Source organism: Chlorocebus sabaeus, chromosome 15, assembly GCF_047675955.1.
Source record: "Chlorocebus sabaeus isolate Y175 chromosome 15, mChlSab1.0.hap1, whole genome shotgun sequence".
Lineage (NCBI taxonomy): Eukaryota > Metazoa > Chordata > Mammalia > Primates > Cercopithecidae > Chlorocebus > Chlorocebus sabaeus.
The window spans coordinates 7,180,972-7,191,644 of NC_132918.1; positions in this window are offsets into that span (position 1 = coordinate 7,180,972).

Below are 10,673 nucleotides of genomic sequence, written 5' to 3' on the forward strand. Positions count from 1 at the left end.
TACAGAAAAATCTGTCTGTTTAATTTATAGGCATAGCATGTACATGCACAAGAGCGTGTAGATCAATTTTCTCAATCTTTCAAAAGTTCAGAGGCTGGAGTTGGGATTCATAATCAACAAGAAGTTGCTCATGACTCTCTGCCCAGTCAATTAGGCAGGAAAGATGGAGCAAAGCTTTGAAGACACATTATTTTATTTCATATACATTCTTACCCTTCAATAAAGTATATGAAGTTGGCCTTCCACCATAAGAGAAAAGACCTTGAACCTGAGGGGCAAATGGTTGGCTGCTGGATCATTTGAAAGGAAAGATTGCCTTTTCCTGGTCAATCTAGCCTTAAGGATATAGGACTATCACAGTATCTACAACAGATGGCTACAGAAATTTGCAAATATAACAACTACACTTTTGCATCTAATTTTCCTTTTAGTATACACAGACAATATGTATTCGTTTTCTCCCTAGACAAAATTTCTTTATTTTTGCTCTGGGGTGAAAAAAAAATCCCTGAAAACCCCAAGTATTAAAAAGAAACACACACACAAGAAGCAATTTTGGAAAGATTAAAAGCAATTGTTCTGTTACCCCTGGCAACAGAATCTAGATGCAGCCAATCAGCAAAGTTGATATATTGTTTTGACACACGTGCACATATTTCTAACATAAATAGCAACAGAGACCTAATAACAGTAGGGTTTAAAGCTGGAAACTGATGTCATTTCAAATGTGTCAATCAAAGAGAACCTATGAAAGTGTTTTTTTCTATCAAGCTGACATTAAGTATATGCTGTAATGGCTTCCTAAGTGATGGTAGACTTCTGTCAGGCCATACAGGAGATGCTAAATCTATAATTACACTCTTGCTTCTTGGAATGTGTCCTTTCACACATCTCAAAAAAAAAAAAAAAAAAAAAAAACCCTTTAATAAGAAAATAAAATTAGTCCTGCAGTAAAATTCATCTGTTCACATAACAAAAAAAGTGTGCTTATAAGAATGAACAAAATTAGGCTAGAATTAGCTTGTTTATCCCTAAAATAGATGCATGTCTTTAGTTCCTATGTCTGTTGAATTTATGATCAACTTGTGCCAGTAAATTCTGCTATTTAAATGTTTTAAAGTCTCTTAGAAATTAGCATTTGGATAGAACAATAGGAGAGAACAATAGTATTAGGCTGTCCTGAAGAAAATAAGTGGGATGGTTAGGGGTCCAGTTCTGGCGACACTTACTGCTCAATATGAAAAGGGATGGCTAGGGGGTCAGAGTTCATCCTTCCCTAGGAACTAGGAGCAGCATTATCAAAAATTAAATTAAAAAATAAGAGACGCCATTTATTGAGTGCTTGTATGGAGCGTGCACTATGCTAAGTGCTTTATAGCTGTTGTCTCATTTAAATCCTTACAACAATTAAATAGGTAAGAATTATTATCCCATCAAACAGATGAGGAAACCTGGGTTATTTAGCCTGGTTCCTGTCATATGGCAGATGAATAAGTGGCAGACCTGGGGTTTTAATCCAGGGCTGTTTTGCTCCAAAGCTTCTGCTTTCATCCAGAGTTCATAGGGACTTTGGCTCCGCAGGTAAATCTGTACCTCCCTCCACGCCAGGAGCCTCAGGATGCTATTAGTTACACACTTGAGAACTGGAAGTGACCTCTGCTTTGTCCCTCAACAGATGGTGGGCCCTAGTAAAAGTATATATAACTTCTTTGACCTTCCTTTTCCTGGTCAGTAAGGAAAGCTACTTTACTGATATTTATATACTTTATTAAATGTTAACTCAATGGCTCCCAAAGTAACTGTAACTGTTGGAGTAATTGAGATAATATTTAATAAAGTATATAAATAGTAGTAAGCAGTAGTTTTATTTAATAAAACTATTGTGCTTAGTAAGAACTCTCAGTAAGAATTATCTTTCCCTTCGTCTTTCTTTCTTTATAAGTATCTGTCTAAAGTACCAGGTAGTATGATGCACATTGTAAATGCTCTGTTAATTTTTTCAATAAATGGCCCAAAAAAGTAACCTTCAAAATCTAAAGTATTAATACTTTGAATATCTAGCTAGTGTGCTCTCTCTCTCTCTCTCTTTTCCTTTCTTTTCTTTCTCTTTCTTTCTTTTGACAGAGTTTCGCTTTTGTTGCCCAGGCTGGAGTACAATGGTGCAATCTCAGCTGACTGCAACCTCTGCCTCCCAGGTACAAGTGAGTCTCCCACCTCAGCCTCCCGAGTAGCTGAGATTACAGGTGTGCGCCACCACACCCAACTAATTTTGTATTTTTAGTAGAGATGGGGTTACATCATGTTGGTCAGGCTGTTCTCAAACTTGTGACCTGAAGTCATCCGCTCACCTCGGCCTCTCAAAGTGCTGGGACCACAGGCATAAGCCACCATGCCCGGCCCTAGTCATCTTCATAAAGCTACAACTGAGGCCCACTTCAACCCTTGCTGCACAATAAAACCACCAAGAGAACTTTTAAAATTAGTGAATTTTAGGCTTTAAGAGATTTTTACTTATCTAATCCAGGACAGGAACCAGGCACCCATACATGTTTTCTTAACTGCTCACTTTCCTTCCTTCCTTCCTTCCTTCCTTCCTTCCTTCCTTCCTTCCTTCCTTCCTTCCTTCCTTCCTTCCTTCCTTCCTTCCTTCCTTTCTCTTCTTTTTCTCTTTGCTTGTCATAATTTCTTAAAAGTGAAAAATCTGTACCCTTACTATAAAATGTAACAAAAGAGTAAACCTTTTGGTTTCTCTGGGACAAGTATTCTATATGTCTTGTAAGACATTTTATCTCTTTCTCTTTCTTTTTTTCTTCTTTCTTTCTTAAATTAAGATGAGGGTCACATAATATAAAATTAACAATTTTAAAGTGAACAGTTCAGTAGCATCTAGTATAGCTACAATGTTGAAAAACTATCACCTCTATTTAGTTTTGAAACATTTGCATCACCACAAAATAAAACCCTGTATGGGTTAAGCAGATGCTCCTCATTCCCATCCTCCCCCAACTCCAGGCAACCACCAGCATGTGCTCTGTCCCTATGGATTTACCTATTCTGGATGTTTTGTGTAAACACAATCATACGATATGTGGTCTTTTGTGTCTGGCTTCCTTCACTTGGCATAATCTTTTTGAGGTTCATCATATTGTATTATATATCAGCACTTCATTCCTTTTCATGGCTGAATAATATTCTTTTCTATAGATACAGTATAATTTGTTTATCCATTTATTTGTTGATGAATATTTGGGCTATATCTACCTTTTGGCTATTGTAAATAGTGCTTCTGTGAACACATGTGTACACGTATTTGTTTGAGTACCTGTTTTTAATTCTGTGGGTATACAGGAGTGAAATTGCTGGGTTGTATGGTAATTCTAAGTTTAACTTTTTGAAGAACTGTCAAACTGTTTCCATAGTGCAGAACCATTTTACATTCCCACCAGCAATGTACCAGGGTTCCAATTTTCTCACATCTTTGCAAACACTTATTTTCCTTTTTTAAAAAAATTACAACACCCTTGTAGGTGTAAGGTGGCAGTTCATTGTGGTTTTGATTTGCTTTTCTGTAATCACTTTTTTTTGTTCAAGACAGTCTTGCTCTGTCACTCAGATTGGAGTGCAGTGGCGTGATCTCGGCTCACTGCAACCTCTGTCTCCCGTGTTCAAGAGATTCTCCTGCCTCAGCCTCCTGAGTAGCTGGGATTACAGATGCCCACCACCACACCTGGCTAATTTTTGTATTTTTATTAGAGACAGGGTTTCACCATGTTGGCCAGGCTGGTCTCAAATCCTGACCTCAGGTGATTCACCCGCCTCAGCCTCCCAAAGTGCTGGGATTACAGGTGTGAGCCACTGCACCCGGCTGCATTTCTGTATTTACTAAGTGTGTTGAATATCTTCTCATGTGGTTGGTGGCCATTTGTATATCTTTTCTGAAGAAATATTTATTCAAGCCCTTTTCAGGCATCCATATTTTTTAAGATGCCTCCTATCCATTGAATGTGATTTTAGTGTGCAAAGTTTGAGAAGAATGATTGATGTAAGGGAACGTAAAGAGCAAATAAGAAAGAGGGTGTCAGTGACTTACTGTCTTTGTCATTTGCATGTGGATAGGCAAGAACTGCAGGTAATGATATTAGCCAGTCCTTCACCAACTCTGCTCTACCTGAAGAATTCAAACAACAAGCACAAAGTTATGTAAGTGTGACCAGTATATGTTCCATTACTTCAAGGTGGTATTAAAGGCAATTTTAAAAGGCGAAATTTCACGGTTTATAGTTAAATAAAATGTCTTACAAGACATATAGAATACTTGTCCCAGAGAAACCAAAGGTTTACTCTTTTGTTACATTTTATTGTAAGGGTACAGATTTTTCACTTTTAAGAAATTATGACAAGTAAAGGAAAATAATAGGCCTGAGTTCCTGTTAAATTCAGAAGAAAAATACAAGTTACTTGTGTCCCTGGTCACCAGTGTGCTGCCCCTCTCTTTCCTGGTCTCCTCCCAGATTTATTTGTCCTTCTTCTCCCCCTCTTTTCTCTTTCCTTTTCTTTCCTATGAATCATAGTATGTGAATAAATAGAGAGGTTTATTTGATTCTTATACTTTATTGAGTTGCCCATGTGGTCATTGTTAGTTTAGTGTTACGTTTTTGGAATGCATGTCCTGAAATTTCTATGTCAGAGAAATGCAAAAGAAAACAGTCCATCTAGCAGATACCTAGATATCTATTGTTCATTTCTAACATAGAAATGTAGTGCCTACAGAGTAGGGAATGAAATTTTCTTTAGTGAAAACAGTTTTATTAGAATTTAGATCCTAAATATCTGTTTTGACAATGAAACAAAAAATATTTGACAGCAAAACCTTTGTTGTCAGAAGTGCTACAGGATGGGCTCTCCAGGCAGCCAAGCCTGGGGAAGGAAAGGGAGAAGCAGGCGTGGGCAGAGGGAGGCATCAGACTGTGCCGTGGGCCTGACGAAGGCTCTGCGAACCCAACAGGGAGCTCTGAAGCAAAGATTGCACGTTAGAGGAGGTCCACTTGCAACTTGTCTTACTGGCTTCGTGTCACTGCCTTAGTCATTGGCCAGGGGACCCCGAAACAAAGTGTGACTTCAGCTCCAACACTTGGGCCAGTCTTGAAGAAGCCTCCAGCCGTAAGATGTCAGCTCACCACACTGCCTGCGGCTGGCTACCAATCACTTTCTTGAAAGGGTTTCTGAGTGGTCCTTCTCTGTGTTAACCATAGAAAGTGATGTGTTGTTCACTTGTCAGACTTATATGGACAGTTGCAGGTGAGAGGCAAGAAAACGCATGTTAGCTATTTCCTTACCTCTAACCTAATGGTTTCTTTATCGAAGGGATAGATTCTTACAAAATTTGTCAAAGGCTTCTCAAAATATGCCAAAACTCTCTCAAAACAACACGACCCCTATCCCTCTGGAGCTTAGTCCAGGATTTAATGCACATCTTTTAGACTCATCCTTCTGAGAGCTAATTCCAATATCAAAATACTGTTAGGATGCAATGTCACCTCATAGACCTGGATAGAAAAAGCTTAGGACGGTGCCTGAGCCATAGTAAGTGACTGGGAAAGGTTTGTTAAATTAATACAGGAATAATTGAATTACATAATGAATTACAACAAGAGTCTTTTGAATGTTGCTTCAGTTTCATGGTCTAAAGAGTAGTAGCACAATTATTAATACCAGGATACCAGAATAAAGTCCTATTTTGAGTTTCTTGAAAGTTTTAAACTATGTTTTGAGATGTTTTTCTGTTTCAAATATTAATACCATGGCAAGAAACCAAATTCTAAATGCATTTTGCAGGAGAATTTTCCACTTAATTGTAAAACCCTTGTGCATTTTAAGGAAAATTCAACCCACATGTTTCATTATTTAATTTACACTTAACCACAAAATGGTTGTTTTTTAAGAGCCTAAAGTGTCCAAAAAGTCTTTGGTAGTTTTCTCCCATCTTTTCTTAGAAGTAGAAGGTCTCGGTTAAGGCAAAACTGAAGAAACTCACCAGCCTGAATATCCGGGCATCCTAACTGGAGTTCTAGAGGGGATAAGATTATGTATCCTTACTTCCACCATCACTCTCTGCCCCCACGGGCTGTGGGTCTCTAGTAGACCGAGTAGAAATTCTGTGTGAAGCTGTGGCTGCCAACTCTTTCCTCAGTCTGTTTGGTGGCATCAACTCTGTGGCAGTCACAACAGGCTGGCCTGATGTTTGGTTGCGGGAAGAGGGGTCCTTCTCCAGACTGCACCATTGTGCAATGACGTTTTGCCCACCGTGGCCTGAGCTTTGCTGCAGGAGGAGGGTTCTTTCTCCAGGTTGCAGACCCAGGCTGAGGTCCCTCAGCAGTCAGCAGTGGGTGAAAACTCCAGGCACCAAGGAACAGCTCAATTCCTAAGGAACTTAAAAAGAAAGAAAGTGAAATGCCAGTCCCTGGGTTAATGCTTTGCCAAGGAGCCTCCTCTGAGATGTAGCTACTTCTTTCAAGGATGTCCTGGGGCAGAAAGAAAAAGTCAGGGAGGTGCCTTACTAAAAATTAAGACTTAATTAAACAGGTGGAGAGGAAAGGGAGAAGAATTAAGTGCAATTTCTAGATCTTTCTATAAAGATATCTGAACGGCATTACGGGTGCTTACCTAGTCACAGTGAGTTTTCTTCACCAACATAAAACGGATTGGGGCAAATAATATCACTAACATAGAAGGGATTGGGCCAAACGGTATGATTAAAACATATATATGGTTGAACTTAACATAAGCTAGACATTGTCTTTAACTCACAGCTTTTCCTTAAGTAAAGTGGCTTCCAAACACTCAGCTAAACCTAATCTGTGACAGAGGACTGTGGCTCCCTTCTTTAAGAGATCGTACTCTATTATTCTCCTTCACTTAGAGTATTGATTACTTGAATAACTGATTGATTAATTGAGACAGGGTCTCACTCTGTCACCCAGGCTGGAGTGCAATGGCACAATCATGGCTCACTGCAGCCTCAATCTCTCCGGCTCAAGCAATCCTCCTGCAGCAGCCTCGTTGGCACCACAGGTGTGCGACACCATGTCTAAATAATTTTTTTTAATATTATTTTTTGTAGAGATGGGGTGTTTCTGTGTTGCCTAGGCTGGTCTTTAACTCAGGCTCAAACAATCCTCCTGCCTCAGACTCCCAACATATTGGGATTGCAGACTGATGTGAGCCACCATGTCTGGCTCATTTGATTTTAAAGAAGTTTTGAACAATCCCTTTACGTGGCTTGGAGTACTGTTTGATGGTCCTTCTTTCTTCAGTGAGTTGACACAATTTTGTCATGATCAGGAATGCCAAGGTCACAGAAGCATAATAATGAGAAGACAACAAAGGTTACTCAACAGAAATGGCCCAACTGGCTTGTTATGTGCCCTCTTGCAATCGCGTGATCCCGAAAGCTGAAGCTGGGGGGTGCTTAATAATGTGAACAGAGTTGCTTATCTGCAACAATTGTGAAGTGTAAAAACCTAATAATCATTAGAGGATTCAATGCAATGTGGATTACCTTGCACTGAGAGTTAAACTTTGATGAGTCATCACTTGTATTGTTGTTTGTTTATTCTAATTTTTCCTACTAGGTTTACCATTTTTAAATTAGTGAGGGAGGTGTTGGAGAGTGGGGTTTTGGCAGGTAAATATCTGTCCTCACCTTGATGGCACAGAGCCTGGGGTGGTATGGTAGGAGGAGGAAATCCTCAGTCTCCATTCCACCACCCATGCGGAGATGTACATTGAGGCTGTTAGCAACAGGGATGGAAAGAGCTCCAGATTTGATTCACTGTGATTCCACTGAAGAAGTTCATGACAGAGAGATTGTGAGAAAGGGAGAGAGTTGACATTACATACGTAAATAGTGAATAGTAGAGTGAGCCCTGAGAGCCAGACCATAGTCTTTGCCTTCCCCTCTGCTTTGGGCTGCAATGAAGTGAATTGGCAGATTGGAACACGTGAGAGAGTGAGGCAGAGCTAGAGTTCAATACATAGCTTTAAAAAAAAATTATTAATAGACATTCCATAGGTTGCTTGGCCTTTCTAGGAAATAACTTGAAATACCATTTGATAGTCTGGTCACATGACATTGAAACCTTTCTGAAGATTTTGTAAAGATTTGAATCTTTCTACAACCTAGATAACCTTGCAAAATCTATTGGAAATACAAATGCCCAGAAGACACAATGACTTTCCTTCACATGTATTTTTAGAGTGACTGAACCCTCAATCTGGGCTTCTATTTAACATCATTTTAAAGCCAAAACCTGGGTCAGGAAAAAGTATTTTATATTTTATTCAATATATGTTTATATAATTGGGGATAACAAAATCGAGTTCTACATACCAATGAACCTTTACTTTGAGTACCCCAAGCATCACTAGTTAGCAGATAAAAGCAGAACGGTTTATGCTGGATATATAGTTGTGCTAATGTTGTGATAACCAGAAAGGTGGGTGTGGGTGAAAGGCCACAATCAGCTAACTGGGCTTCCACATCTCTACCTCAGAAGTGTGGGCTTCTGAAAGAGGTACAAGCGCCACATACTGTCTGCATAGTAATGATAAAAGAATGACTGCAGTGAGCCAAGATCGTGCTACTGCACTCCAGCCTGGGCGACAGAGCGAGACTCTGTCTCCAAAAAAAAAAAAAAAAGAACGACTACCTGGGGGTTGGGAGGTGCTTTCTTTAGTATTAAAAAGGATTGGTCTATTGGAAACATTGAAAATCACTGGTAATTTCTCAAGCACCTGCTTACTTGATCATAATCGATAGGGCCAGTGGACTCTAGAGATACCTTTTACAGATTGTCATTTATTAAGCATCTCCCTGGTGAGCAGGGTGGTGACATTATGCCAAATATGTTTTATGAAAACATCTCTTGTATTGACCTTACAACAAATTTATTATGTACCTTAAACATTTGCATTGCACATTAAATCTTTTCAACTTAATAAATGACTGAGGTAAATCATCAAAATATAAGTTCTAATTGCCTGAGAAGACACTGAAAATGTGTTAACTCTTCCAAAAGACTCTTTAATCTCACAAAAGCCTGTTGACTTGTGGAGATTGACCTTAACCTATGGTTTTGTCCATCGCTGGTGTTTGGAAAACACACTTCTTTCTTGAAAAGCCATCCTATAATACGTTGATATATTAACATATTATATTTAATGCTTCTGTTAATTATTCTGTGAAGAAAATGGGCAAGGTAAAATTCCACAACAAGTTTTTTTGAACTCTGGCCTTATCTGTAATAGTTCCCTTTGTTTCTTGGACTCGTGTTCTCTTTCCAGTCTGTGCGCGCTTCCTCTTGTATTCCCCACCTGGGACTTTTTTCTCTTTCCTGCCTGTTTTAATAGCTATTGCTTTCTAAAACAAACAAACAAAAACAAAAACAAAACAGAGGATCAAGGCTTGTTAAACCCAGTGGCTTTTCCTGATTAATTTTAGGAGGCCCTCATCACTCCAGTTTTACTTCAATTCTTATAAACATGCTCATGTGTACTTAGTGCATTGTGTGTATGTGTGTGTGTGTTGGCTCCATCTTCCAGAACTGTAGGACAAAAACATGTAGTGAAACAATTAACAGGGACATAGTTCCCCAAAAATATATGGACGTTATTCTTGAAAACCACAAGAATGTAGGCTCTATAAAGGCAGGAATCTTTGTTTTGTTCACAGATGATCCAGAGTTCCTGGAATATAGTAGATGCTCAATAAATAAGTTAATATCGAGAGTCCAACCATGTTCTCAATTGTAATTGTTCTCAAGGCTAATCTGCCATCAGAATTTTCTGGGGACTATAAAAATCATGCACAACTTTTTGAGAATTTACTTCCCTACTTGTGAAATAGTGATTATGATTGAGTAGGCAGGTGCTTGAGACATTATTTGCTCTTTCTCCAAAACTTTGATGACAAAATCCTTCAAGCTAATATTTTATGCACAGAATTCTCCATTCTAAAATCAAAATGGTCTGGGACAGAGAGTAACTACTTTTGTTTCTCACCAGCATTAAGATGGTCAACAGCTGCTAGCACTGTTATACATTTTAAGTCACAGTTTGGAAATGAAATCAGTGACTGGCATCACCAACCCTTATTATCCAATAAACTGTTGAATGAAACTGGGTTTTTATTCCATAGTAGTGCTTTGGAAAGGAGGACTGGCAAAGATTCATCCTTATGGTTAAACAAAATTGCAAAATTGTTGCCTGTAAAAGACATCTTTTTCTATTCAGAGATGCAAGGGCCTGGAAAGTGGGGAGATGGTATTTGCCTACCATATGATTCCTCTGGAAATATTTGGATCAGACATGGCTAAGAATTCACACCTATAAAATTCTTCCTTCCTTCAATCCCCATAACTAATTTATCAACTTATTGCTGAGTTTGAATTAACGGAAATAAACCACAAGGCAACTGCTTGTCAAGAGTGCTATATCCATCTGAGGAGGAAAGTATTAAATTAGTACGGTGACAGGAAAGAATGGGAGCTTCCCATGCAGACCTGGTTGCCTGAGATCTGTAAAACGTGTCAGTTATTTAGAGGATTCTCAGCAATGACAGGAGAGGGGCAAAGGGGGAAGTATTCAGGTTGCATTTCTGGGTGGAGCTCCTTCTA